Source organism: Trachypithecus francoisi, unplaced genomic scaffold (genome assembly GCF_009764315.1).
Source record: "Trachypithecus francoisi isolate TF-2019V2 unplaced genomic scaffold, Tfra_2.0 Lachesis_group6, whole genome shotgun sequence".
Classification (NCBI taxonomy): Eukaryota; Metazoa; Chordata; class Mammalia; order Primates; family Cercopithecidae; genus Trachypithecus; species Trachypithecus francoisi.
In genome coordinates this window covers 2,365,029-2,378,611 of record NW_022681471.1, presented here as the reverse complement: position 1 = coordinate 2,378,611, position 13,583 = coordinate 2,365,029, and the positions used below count along the sequence as shown (strand labels likewise).

The following is a 13,583-nucleotide window of genomic DNA, read 5'->3' as shown; positions in this document are numbered from 1 at the left end:
GTTTGCTGTAGTAGCTGCTAAGTGATTACAATGGGCATGGAACATGAACTATGCTGGTATTTCCAAAAATGTCTTTGAGCTAAAAGAGTTAATTTTCTGTACCACTGTTTGGCCAAGTCACTAAATATTAAGGTGCACTGTGAATCTGCAGGAACAAATAGTATGCAAAATTTTCCAAAATTATTTTATCAGAAAAAAATGCTATCTTTTCTTGTATAAGAACTTGCAGCATTAGCATTCTGCAGAATACACTTTGGGAAGAGACTTGTATTAGACCCTCCTTGTGCTTCTGTTCATGCATGTTCCTTCATCTTCCTCAGGTTAAAGGCCTTGGTTAGAGATGTGGTTAGGGAAGTTTGGTGGAGGTCTAGAGGGAAATTAGAATTAGATCGAAGATCACTTACCAGCAAGATCAGCATGAGCTAGGCAGAGGGTGGTGGCCATTGAGAGTATCTAAAGAAGCAAGTCCAAGGCGAGCTGTGGGTCCAAGCCCAGTGTGAATAGTGAAGACGAAAAAAAGGGCAGTTGCCTAGAGAAAGGGACAGTCAAATGAGCCTCCAAAGGACATGGATGGTGGAAGAATCCATATACGAGACAGACTGCTGACCAGGAAGTGAGCATGGGAAAGGCAGAGATACAGCCTTACTAACCGCTACTATAACAATTATTAAATCTTACAGAGAACTCACTAAGTGCTAGGTACTTTGGTTAGCACTGTTTACATTTTTCTCACTTAATCCTGCAGGCATTATTAGTATCCCCACTTCATAGGTGAGGGACTTACACAGTGTCCCACAAACATTAAGAAAGCAAGTTGGGATTTGCATCCATATCAGCTCAGTTTCAAACACCATGTTTGTAGCCACTATTCTCTACTGCCTCTTTATAGCTCATGAAGCCCAGCTCTTAAGAAATACTTTCTACATGTAGCTGCAACACTAGAAAGATGGCAGAGCAAGAGCAAAGAAAAATCCCTTTGGTTCCAGAAAATCTCCTGAAAAAGAGGAAGACTTATCAAGCCCTCAAAGCCACCCGGGCAAAGCAGGCACTTTTGGCAAAGTAGGACCAGAGGAAAGGAAAAGGGCTTAGGTTTAAGCCACTGGAATAATTCCTACATGATTCCTGGTGGCAGAAATGTGACAAGGTGCATCTCAGACAACTAGAAGTGAAACCTCATGACTTGGAATTGCCAGATAAATATTCCTTGGCCTTTGTTGTACGCATTGAAAGGATTGATGGCATGAGATTACTGGTGCAGATCATTGCAAGACTTCGCTTAAAGAAAATTTTTAGTGGTGTGTTTGTAAAAATCAACCCCCAGAACCTAAAAATGATGTATATAGTGGAACCTTATGTGACCTGGGGATTTCCAAATCTGAAGTCTGTCCGGGAACTCATTTTGAAACATGGACAATCCGTGGTCAAGAATAAGATCATCCCTCTGACAGACAACACAGTGATTGAGGAGCACCTGGGGAAGGTTGGTGTCATTTGCTTGAAAGACCTCATTTTTGAATTTGCCTTCCCAGGGAAGCATTTCCAGGAGATCTTATGGTTCTTGTGCCCTTTCCACCTCTCAGTGGCCCATCATGCTACCAAAAATAGAGTGGGCTTTCTCAAGGAGATGGGCACACTTGGCTATCGGGGTGAATGCATCAATCAGCTCATCCAACAGCTGAACTAGACCCAGGTGCCAAACTGCAGTAAATTTTTATCAATGAGGTGGAAGCATGTGTTTTTGTTTTTTGGGAATTTTTATCAAGTATCTTCAGAGAAGATTATTTCCTGCTTTATCTTCAAAAACTGGAAAGGAGGGGTCAAAGAAAAAACAGTAGCTTATGTTCATGGCAAGCACCTCTCATCACAGCCCAGTTCCAAGGAAAAATTCCCAGCGTTTTCTACATTGTGGCTGCCGCCTCGTCTGAAATCAGCACATTCCATGGAGGAAGGAGTTCTGCTTTGTTGCATCTTCTATCCTAGGGTTTAATGTTGGTAAATGAGTAGCTCAAGCATTTGTATAAGGCTTCCTAAGACTCCTGCAGCAGTCGACCAAGCTCAGGGACATAATTGAATCTGGAGATTCCTGCGGCCTTGTTTTGAAAAAGACTTGAAATACACATAGGAAGAAAGGCACAAAAACAAATATTTACTTGTCTCTGAAAAAAAAGAAAGAAGAAAGGAAGGAAGAAAGAAGAAAGAAAGAAAGAGAAAGAAAGAAAGAAAGAAGAAAGAAAGAAAAAAGAAAGAAAGAAAGAAAAATACTTTCTGCTATCTTGATTTTTCTCTTTACTAGCCTAATTAGTGACATTTGAATGTATTTGCAATGAAGAAACTAGAGCAGGAGACCTGTGGGATATAATTTTAGGGGACTTCCATGTTTGTATAACCAGGTATTCTAGCTCTTTTCTCAAAAGTCAATCTAGTAGATAAATCATCTTCCAAAATTGTAATAGTCAGTAAACAAAAGACTTTCAAAACACCTTAATACTACAATCACTTTCTAATATAAGGCAACATCATTTTGATCTCAAAAAGAAACTGTTGTGTTTTGTGACAGAAGGAGAAACTGGATACAGACTGATCTCTCTTATATAGATAACTGGAGAAATCCATCTGAAACTGTTAAGCCTCTAAAAGATGACTTCTAATTCAGAAAGTTTATTTTTTTCTTACACTGCTCAAATATTGGATTTGGATCATTTCATTTTCTCCCCTGTTTAGTTTCTGTGATTAGGTCCACAGAGTTTAAAAGATATGAGTCATAAACTATGAAACACAAAGACCTCTGATTCATCTAGAATTTGTTGAGTAGATGAGTCAGTATATTGATTAACTTTAGTGGCTACTGACACTTTTCCCTTTCATTACTAGTCATTCAGACACAGAATGGGTGGTAAGATACTTTTTCATATTTCTTTATCATCAGACTTTGTTTTCTGTGGTTTGTTAGCTTTTTTTCTTGGTTATCTATACAGAGATGAAAACTAAGCTATAAACAAAGACATTGATTGCATCAGTGAGTTGAATCACTTGGTCTTTAATTATGAACTACTTGGAGACTGTTAAAAATCATGCAGTCTTGTATTCATAATGGTACAGGTTTAAAAGTCATTAAGAAACAGCATGACTAGCTTAGATAATTAATATTTGGCTTGAAAAATAAAAACATTGCAATTATGAACAGCACAACCCATGGTCAATTATCTATCACATTTTTCCCAAGTAAATTCTAAAATCCAAATGAATTTATTATGAAATTAGCCATTCATTCATTCATTCATTCATTCCACAAACATTTATTATTTTTAACTACTGGGTGTCAGGAACTCTGCCAGAAACTGTCAAGGATCAGAGATGAAGAAAATCCATTCCTACCCTCAAAGAGCTTATAATCTAACAAAGGAGTACAAAGAGTTCTGAAAAGTAACAGAGAAGGCATGATCAGAAAGTAAAATGTCATGAAAGATAAGGTATATTCAGGGACTGAAACTAAGTTATTTTAACAACTACAAATGCATAACATAGGGCACTGCCTCTCGAACTCTATCATTTGTAAGAATCACTTGAAGATCTTGTTAAAATGCAGAGTATTTTTTGGTAGGTCTGCAGTGGATTGTGAGATTCTTCATTTTTAGCTAGCTCCCAAGTACTGCCCATTCTGTTGGTCCATGGACCACATTTTGAGTGCCAAGGTCCTAGGGCACTGTACTAGAAGTCGAAGACTGAAGAGTGCTCACAGTCAACAGTGTGATACAGACAGTAAGGGCAACAGGATCTTATAGGAAGCTGAGGTCAGTAAGCACTGGAGTGGTTATAAAATGTTTCTTAGAAGAAGTAGAGCTAGAACTAAGATGCGAAAGTATAGAGGACTCAGTTTAACATGTTGGAGAGGCAGAGATTCTAGGTAGGTAAAATATGGTGAGCGAATATGCAGAGGAATGCATATAATCTGTCCAGGCAATAATAAGCAGACCAGTCTGGCTAGAGTGGAAGCTTTTTGGAGAGGATTAGTGGATTATAATGCTAGAAATATAAGGTTTAGACCAGATCATGGAGGTCCTTGAGAGTCAGACTAAGATGCTTCAAAATCAGCTTGAATGCAGGCTTGGCATGATGGAGATAAAATACTGAAAAGTCAACAACAACAACAACAATACCCGCAAAAGTACCATCCTGTTACTAAACCATGTACCCATAGCACTGGACCTCCCTGAAAGGTACACTTTAAAATTTTTGTGCAGAGCTGCCATATGGGTATTTGGCAAGGAGGGCTGGTAAAATGAGTGTTTCACCAGTTGTAGCTTCCATAGAGAGTATATTTACTAATGTGTAGTACTACTATATACCAGGAGGAAACATAAAGAGTCAGAGATACTTAAAAAGCTAAAGATTAAGGGGATGGTCAGCTGGAAAACTGAGATTTGGAAGGCAATCATTTCAGCATTGGAGGATGGTAAAATTGCCCAGGGACGAAGTCTAGAGCAAACGTTCTTAACATTTTCTGCAGGGTCCTGGACTCCTTTGAAATTCAATTAAATTATGGCCCCTTTTACCCAAATGCATAAACAGATGCACACACAAGTACAGTCTGGCATAAACTTACCAAGGTTTCCTGGAACCCTCAGAAGCTTTTCCATTTCTTCCTAAGATTAGAAACCTTGCTTCTAAAGAGGAAAAAAAAAGGTGAAGGACAAAGCCTTGGAAGAGGAAGCAGTGAAGAAAAACAAGGAGCCCTTAGGTAAGCGGAGAAACCATATATTTCTATATAAGATTGCCTGAGCCAAGGAAAAAGAGTTTCTAGAAGGAAATGTCAACATTACGATAGGTCATAGTTCAATGAGGAAGAGTATGTTGGATCCAACCATGTTGGATCATGGTTGATTGCAAAAGAGAATGGTGAGTAGCATGTTGAGAGTATAAACCCTAAGTTCAGGAGTAAATAGACAATGAGGAAGTGGAGTTGGAAAGAAAGAGGATTATAAAAAGAGAGATAGCAGAAAAAATAAATAAGGCAGAGAGGAATTTTAGCATGAATGAGAAAAAATTGAGGAAACTTGTGTCAGTAAATTAAGGTGTGATGTTGTCATCTTAGGAGGGTTTGTAGAGTTGGAAGCTTGATGAAATGTTTGAATTGGCTGTCATAAACATAGAGAGTCCAGAGGGGATGAAATCAAGATCTGCAATCAGTATTTGATATATTACTAATGATGAAATATATGAAGCTTTTGAGCTTACAATGTTTCTCTCTGCCATCGTTCCCCAAGGATTGGCCATTTATATCTGCCATGGTCAATTGTAGGGCTAAATTCTTGAGGCAAAATGCTGGGCATATATGTGTCAAGTCATAATCTTCTCATGTTACTGAAAAGCTGTTTTCTGTAAACAACTTTCCAAGAGTTGTTACTTCACCCATGAAATGAAATTTCTCCCGTGAAGAGGCAGTGTTACCTGTATAGATCCACTGGACAGGCACCCATTGACAGTGAAATAAATTAAAAATTTCATTGAAATTACTGTACACACATGCATATGGGGAATAATTTCATATTAAAATATGAAGGTAAATCATGAATATCAGATAGCCAATCAGCAAGAATTTGAAATATATAACAGTTATTATCATACTCCCCAGAGTAGTGATAGTCCAATTTGGAACATTTGAATACAGGAAAATTGTAGTTTCCTCTGCTTCCTGGCAAGGGTCTAAAGGTCTTGAGAGGGAAGTTATGTGGATGAAAAAGAATAAAGACTGATCCAGGGGAGCATGGCGAGGCACAAACACATTTTGAAGGCAAAATATGTTGCTTGTGCCTGCCAACATTGTGAATGGGTTTGTTAGATGGATTGAAATGTACTAACTATCTACAAAGTAGGTAGTACCAAAATCATCTGATTCACTTTTATGAGGTCTGATATATGGCACCCATTGAGATTACAGGCGTGAAGTACCTAAGACAGGGCCTGGTATGAACAGTAGCTTCTCAGAGAGGGCAGTTTCCCCTTTCTCCTTTTGAATTGGTGATTGCAGGAAGGAAGTGTTGCTGTTTTGATAATGGCACTGAATCTAGCCTTAGCAATGAAGGCTTCTACCCATGGCAAAACTTACATTTAATTTTAATTCATAAATAGTTAGATTTTTGTGCCTCCACATGAATTTTGTCGACATTTGTCCACATTACAAAAACGCAACACCAGATGACACATTTTGGCACTGCGTTTAATCTCCATTTGAAAGACAGAGAATTGTAATGGGGAGTTGGCAGAGGTGTGTATCTGCATTTGTAGCTGGTTGTAGCATTTTTCTTCTCTTTGAAGCTCTAAAAAGTCATCACTTTTCATAAGCTGCAAGACAATGGCTGGACTCTCTGAGATGTCAATATTTTACCATTGTCAATTCATCCAGAAGCTGAGAACACACTAATCAGTCATCTATGGCAGTCTTACAAAATAACCAAACTAGAGAGCTATAAAATATAGGGTCACAGCCTACTAGCCACTCAGTTGTTATGTATAATGTACAGGCAACATCATCTCCATTGAAAAACATTTTCTAAAAACCTAATTGCCCTTCTGGGGTTATTCTAAGAAGAGAAGGGCATAGAACCCAAGCCTTTGAAGAGGAGGACATGAACTCTGAACCCTCAGAAGTCACAAATGTCACACAGTGACAGTGGAGCAAACCTATGGAGAGCAGGAGAAACATGTTCAGCCATGCATGACTGTCCAGTCAAGCATATGGCAAGAGCAATTTTCCCATTTGACATATTCCCTCCTTTTGGGTATCTCACAATCAATCAACCACTATTTTTGAGGGCCTACTATGTGCAGGGACTTATGCTTGTATCTGTGGTGATCTACCAAACTGGCTGGATTCAGAAAGGACACCACAGAGGTCTTTGCTATAACTTCTCCTCCTTTCACCAGGATTTCCAAGGTTTCTGAATATTCAAGTATAGTTATGGGGGCAAGCTTAGTGTTTTCTTTAATTGAAATACAAACATATAAGGGAAGCAGAATCTTGTCATTAAAAATTGAATATTAATATTAAAACATTTTGTCTAGAGCTAACTTTTGTGTGGAGAAAATTTTTGTTCTGAGGGCAAACTCCATGATACAGAATTTGAAGAGGAAGTTGGGAACTAACTTATCTGTGCTTGAAAAGTGCAGCAGAATACCAATTATGAAGAATTAGCTGCTATCCCCCTTCAACAAAAGGGACACATATTGTACTGCATTCCCATTCTGTTATTTTCATTGACATGGGGAAAGGATACTACAACAGAAATGAAAAGGAAATGAGAGCCAAATTCATGGCTTGTGAATTTCAAATGCTGAGATCTAGAATCTCTAAGCATGTGACCAGCCTGAATCAGCCTCTTCACCCACTTCCTTGGTATATACTCTCTGAGGGGCAATGTAGTATCTTCATCAAAGTATGACCATTGCAGACAGGCTGTATGAGTGAAAATCCCAACTCCACCACACACTAGCTATGTGACCTTGGAAAAGGCCCTTAACTTCTTGGTGCCTCAGTTATTCCACCTGCAAAAATATGCCAAAAGTAGTACCTACCTCACTGGCACTATGCTTCCTGTACAGCCTGTATAACTATGAGCCAAATAAACCTCTTTTCTTCATAAATTAGGCAGCCTCAGGTATTCCTTTATAGCGACACAGATGGACTAACAGGGGAAGGGTTGGATTACAGGAACTGTAGGCAGGTTCTAGGGTTTCAAGAACAGATGTGACTTGTGCCACACTTTGCAGGTAGTGGACTAGGCAGTAGTGAGCCTCAAAGACATCTCTCTTGCACCCAACATGGCTGAGGAGCAATAGATTTGAAATGGATGAGGATGTCCCTAGGTTGAAGATACCCAGGTAGCCTCTCAGCCTCTGTCAATCCCAGAGCAGCAAGAAAGAGGAGCTGGATGGTTTCCCATACACCAGAGATGGAGTCCAGGACTGAGAAACCCAGAATGGGGAGAGGGCCAATAGTGGAGAGTGAGGGTCAAAACAGTGACAACTTGTGTGGGTGTGCTATGGTTTGTATGTTTTTCACCTCCAAAACTCATGTTGAAATGTAATGTCATTCAAACAGTATTATGAGGTAGGACCATTAAGAGGTTATTAGTCTATGATGGCTCCATCCTTATGTATGGGATTAATGCTGTTACACAAGGGCAAGTTCCATTCCTTTTTTGTCTCTTCTTCTGCCTTCTACCATGTGAGGATGCAGCAAGAAGGCCCTCACCAGATCAGATGTCAGCACCTTGACCTTTGACTTCTAAGCCTCCATAACTGTGAGAGAATACATTTGTGTTCTTTATAAATTACTCTCCCTCAGATATTCTGTTGTAACAAAATAAAACATAAGGCAGGGTGCCAACATGAGAAGATGGAGCCTGCTGACGACCAGTAAACTTGACCCTGGAACTCCAGAGGTAAGTGGAAAGAGAGAGCCCCTGACCTGACTGAGATGATATGTCTTCCATCTAGCAAAGTGGAGACCAGTAAAAAAGGAATTAAATTGATTCATCAAAAAAGAAGTCACAAATTTTACATACTTGTATTTAATGCCTGAGATTCATGTCAAGGACTCATGTTTAGTTTTTTTCTAATAGTCACAACTATACTATGTACTAGTTAATATTATCCTCACTTTATAGGTGAGGAGTGTGAAGCTGAGGAAGGCTAAGCAATTATCTAAGGTCATGACAAGTCTAGCAAGTGACAGAGCTAGAATTCCAACGAGGTCTCTGGATCTAAAAGCCATGCCTGATCTTCCCACTCTGGCACTCTGCTTCTCGAGAGCTTGGAGGGACTATGCAAGTCTAGATCTCAATAAAGCAGGACTAAGATGGTCTCTATCAAACGATATAAAGCATACTTTATATCTTCTCCTGAACCTCCTTCTTTGCCCACAACTTGAGCAGTTCTATTCCATGTGCCAAAATGAAACTCCCAGCCAGGGTAAACACCTCAGCCTTGCCATACTTCTGTCTCACCTTTAACTTGTGCCTTCTGAATCTATCTTCTACTGATAATTTTCCATATTAAACCACATACAAATGATAGCTCTCCAATTATGTAAAGGATCTAGGAATGAACAGAAGAAATACTAAGCTAATACACAGATTTAGAATCAAAAGAAATCTAGTTCGAATGTCAACTCTGATAATAAGAGACCACGCTAAAATAAACCATAGGAGGTACAGTGCAAGTATTGGAGGGCATGACTACATGGTTTTTATTTTACTTTTTTTGATAATAAAAAGGCGCCTGGTAGAGAACCAATATTGGAGTCAAATTTACCTTATTTTCATGAATCTTTACACAACTATCTAAGCCACAGAACTTAAACACTTTATAGAAGCACACATGAGGTGCTTTTATTTGTAAAAATCTCTCCTACTTATGCAAAGAATATTGAATCTTATTTCCTTTCTATGTTTGGAATTCTGGCTAAGCTTATTTAAATCTTTACTGACTTACCTTTAAGCAGTATCTGATTTGAATGCTTCCATTACCTAGTGCTAATATTACATTTTTCTTGATGCTTTTGGTTTTGCCTTGCTTCTTAGTCGGGTGTATCATTTTTAGAAATAGATGATCATAGTCAAAATAATGCAACAAGGGGTAAATATACACAGAGAAATGTTATTTTGCATTTTCTATAGATGACAAGACTATCCCAGGTATGCTTGCACAGGACTAAGCAGGCATAATTTTTCACCTTTTGAATATAGTATAATAGAGTCAATGCCTGATTATTAATATGTACTGTTTTTTTTTTTTTTTTTTTTTTTTTGTGAATTGTTGGCATGAATTTTAATGCCTCTATCAGCTTCCCACAACTCCATGCAACATTCTTCCAAATCAACTTCCCCCATTGACTGGAATTATTTACATTCTCATTTGCTGAAAATACTGACTTATAAAACACAATTAGGAAAGTAGGCTTAATTAAGACAACGTATTCTAAGCTAAGATAGAGAACACTTCCAAAGCCAAACAGAAATGACTTTGGATTTTTGGACTTCTTGAGTTATCTGTACTACAATGCCCCTCTCTTTTATGGGTTATTGAGAGTTGGCTGTAGTTTCCATTTGGTGTTAAATCATGAACATATGAGTAGATATAAGCCAAGAAGCATGTACATCATCCATATGGAGCTGTTACAGAAAATACCCTGCCGATGCTGAAACAGTGAAAATAAGAAGCCAATCTTGCTGGAACAGTGAAAATAAATGTGAAGATTGTGAAGATAAAAGACCAGAGTATAGAAAAGTTGACCTTAAATTTCTTTTGTTTTTTCCTATGCTACTCATTGTTCTATTTTTCAAATAGAAATTGCTGTTGAATACAGAGATTTGCATAAAATTCATGAGAAGTTGCATTCTAGAAGGCAGAACAAGAGAGCTTTTCAGCATAAGTGCACATATTTGTATCTCTCAGAATAATTAGTCGTAGTGAACCAAGCAAACTATGTTTTTACCATGGTGAACATTGCAAACCATTATTCAGTTACCTTGAAAATGTCAACTGCCCTTTTCAGACACTTTTTAAAAATAGAATAGTGAATCTGTGTATTTGAGAAAAATACAGATAAGAAGATGCTATGTATTGTCCAAGTAACTTATTAAGTCTTAAAATAATTTTTCTTGGAGACTAAGCGTCATATTTTGTAAAATTATACAGACTTAAAATGCAATAAGGTCATGTTTATCCTAGAGAAATTTGAAAACTGACATTGGTTTTAAACTTTGGTCAATTTATTCTTGCTTTTTGACTGGGTCATTTTAGTAGTTCATTTAACACTCATTCTAAGTAAAGTACAGTATTCTTGTATTATTGAGGAGAATAAAGAAGAAAATTGAACAGTGAAATCTGTTTTTTTTCCTATCATGGTTTTATTTGACTTTACATGGCTACATGGCTGAAATATCAAGGTTGGGTTATTTTTTGCATTATCTGTTTATCTTTGTTATAGGTAAATAGTGTTAGGATTTTGCTGTTGGCAAATCACCTCTTGCTTTTGATCATGATACAAGTTAACTCTCTAGTTTATGTCCAGCTGGAAAAAAAATGGAAACTAGCGTAAGAATGGCAAATGCCTTATTTATTGACAGAAACAGTGGACCAAGACATTTGAAATCAGTTAATTCTTCTGAAATAGTGGCCCCAGGTGGACCCAGATTTGAGACTTCAGTTCTATTTAGCACAGCAGGGATATAAACTAGTCAGAAATATATTATTTCAGAAACCTGAACCACAAAGTGGTCCAGGAAACAGCCTGAAAAGGTAGCAATGGATGAGGACTCAGGAAACCTAAGGTCAAGCCCTACTGCTTTCACTAAGAAACAGGGAGACTTTGGACAAGTCATTTTCCCTCTCTGAGCCTATAATTCTCACCCACAAAGTAAGAACAATAATATGTCTTCTGTTTTCTTGGGAGGATGAAATGAAACTTTTGCAAACAATAAAATGCCAGAGCTTTGTACTGGATTCTCAGTATTGAGAAAAACTTTCGCTATTCTCCTATAAGAATGAAGGAACTATTGATTGTTTATCTTTATGTAATGTGTAATATATACTTTGTTGTTGTTTAATAACTATAAAATGTTCCTATTCCACTAGGATGCCAGCTGGTATAGTTTACACTGAAGTAAAAACAGATAAATAAGGAGATGAATCATATCAGAATGAATAGTGGAAGCATTCATAGTTGTTATATGTTAATGGTTATGCCCAAATCAGTTTCCATACCCAAGATTTCCATTAGGAATTTATGAAAATTGGTTTGATGTCTTTGAGCTTCTAAATTCTATTTGGATGGCTTGTTGTTCCCTAATCGTAATTCCCTAATTTTGAAAGCCTATAAGCCATCAACAGTCTTTAAAATTCATTGCCTAGAATATGCAGAGTGCACGCTGGGTATTCTCAAGTGGTGGCACTCAAAAAGGAACCAGGTCATTTTCTGTACTCATTTTTTTTAGTGACATTATCTGTCTCTTAATCACTCAGGTCAGACAATGTCACCATCTCTAAGCACTGAGCAAGCAACAGAGCACTATAGTTATGTAGGCTGTGCCTTGCTTGCATACTCCCTACACTTCCACTGAGTATCCCACACCATCTTTCCAAATACTCATGCAAGTAGGGCTTTGCACCCCTTCTTAAGTCAGAGGGCGTAAGTACAACAGAATGGTCAGAATGAGAAAAATTTTGAACTCCATATTTCAGTTACAGTAAGTAGTCTTAAAGTGTCAATGACAATTACTGTCATTTAGAAAGCATTTGGACTACAAGTATTCTTGGATGTCTTTCCTAGAACTGCTAGTGGCACGACCTATTTTGGAAACATTGGCATGCACATTGTTGGCTGGAAAATTCAACAGCCATTTCCAAGTCTCTTCTCCCTGCTTCCTACAGATGTTGGAAGGCTAGGTACGTATAGCTAGGTTTGGCCAGAACTTGTTTGAGACTTGGGGAAATTATTGTGGTTTCCTGATAACAAAGCACATGTGTCTTCTCCTTTTCATTCTTCCTGCTAAATTGAAGCCATAATATCTGAAGCTATAGCAGCCTTCATGTGACCATAAGGTGATAAAACCTCACCACACACACACACACACAAACACAAAGGCCAAAACGTTGAGTGTAGCAGAATAAAGAGATGGAAACAGCCTGAATTCCTGAGGACACTGTTAAGTTGTTTGCTCAGCGATGAGACTGCCTTACTTCATACTTAACAGTGAATATCCTCATAGATTCGAACTATCCTCATCATCAGGTATTAGTTACTTTCAACCTAAAGCTTTTCTAATGAATATAAAAATATTCATAGGGAATATTGACAGTTTTAGACAGATGAATAAATTTTTCCTTAGAAATGCCCATGTCATCCATCACTTAGATGGCAAAAGCAAAAGATTAATAAAGCATATATGAAGGAAGAGCCTGACAGTAGAATTTTTTTATTAGACATCATTTTTATATCTAAAATTTTGAATTGTCCATTGCTAATGGACAGTCCTCTCACCTCAAATTTAAATTCTTATCTTTTAATCTCTATTGCATTATAGCAATATTTTTGTTATTTTCTACCCTCCATAAAAGGGAGTAAAGTTAGTGTCTACAATGTTGGAATAAAAGGCATCTTTAAATCTCTTAAAAAAATAAACATAAACAGACATCAAGTAGTAATTGTAGTACAGCAACCTGCCTGCTAATGTAGCCTACAAAAATGACAAAAAATGAAGAAATGAATCAATATAAAAACCATGCCCTTATCATAGCTTAAGGACAGAGAATGCCCAAACTTCAAAGTAACTGTGAGTGAAAAGATAAAATTCACCAATTCCCAGAGTTTCATCTCTCCTGGTCCTGGCCCATGTCTGTCCTACTGTAAGGCTCTGTGGCCAGCAAAGGCAGACTTTTCAAAAACAAACAAAGAAACAAACAAAAAACCAACCTCAGGGAAGACAAACGAGGGAACCTAGAAAAATGTGCTAATTTTATTTTAAATCTACTTCCAGAAAGACTAAGTCCACTTTAATCTTGAAAATACAAAATAAAAAGTT

The 13,583-nt window shown here is 37.6% G+C and overlaps 1 pseudogene; it reads left to right on the top strand.

The window, feature by feature from the left end:
* The first annotated feature begins 934 nt into the window (after positions 1-934).
* On the top strand, positions 935-1,831 carry LOC117078225 (annotated as a pseudogene).
* The last annotated feature ends 11,752 nt before the right edge of the window (positions 1,832-13,583 follow it).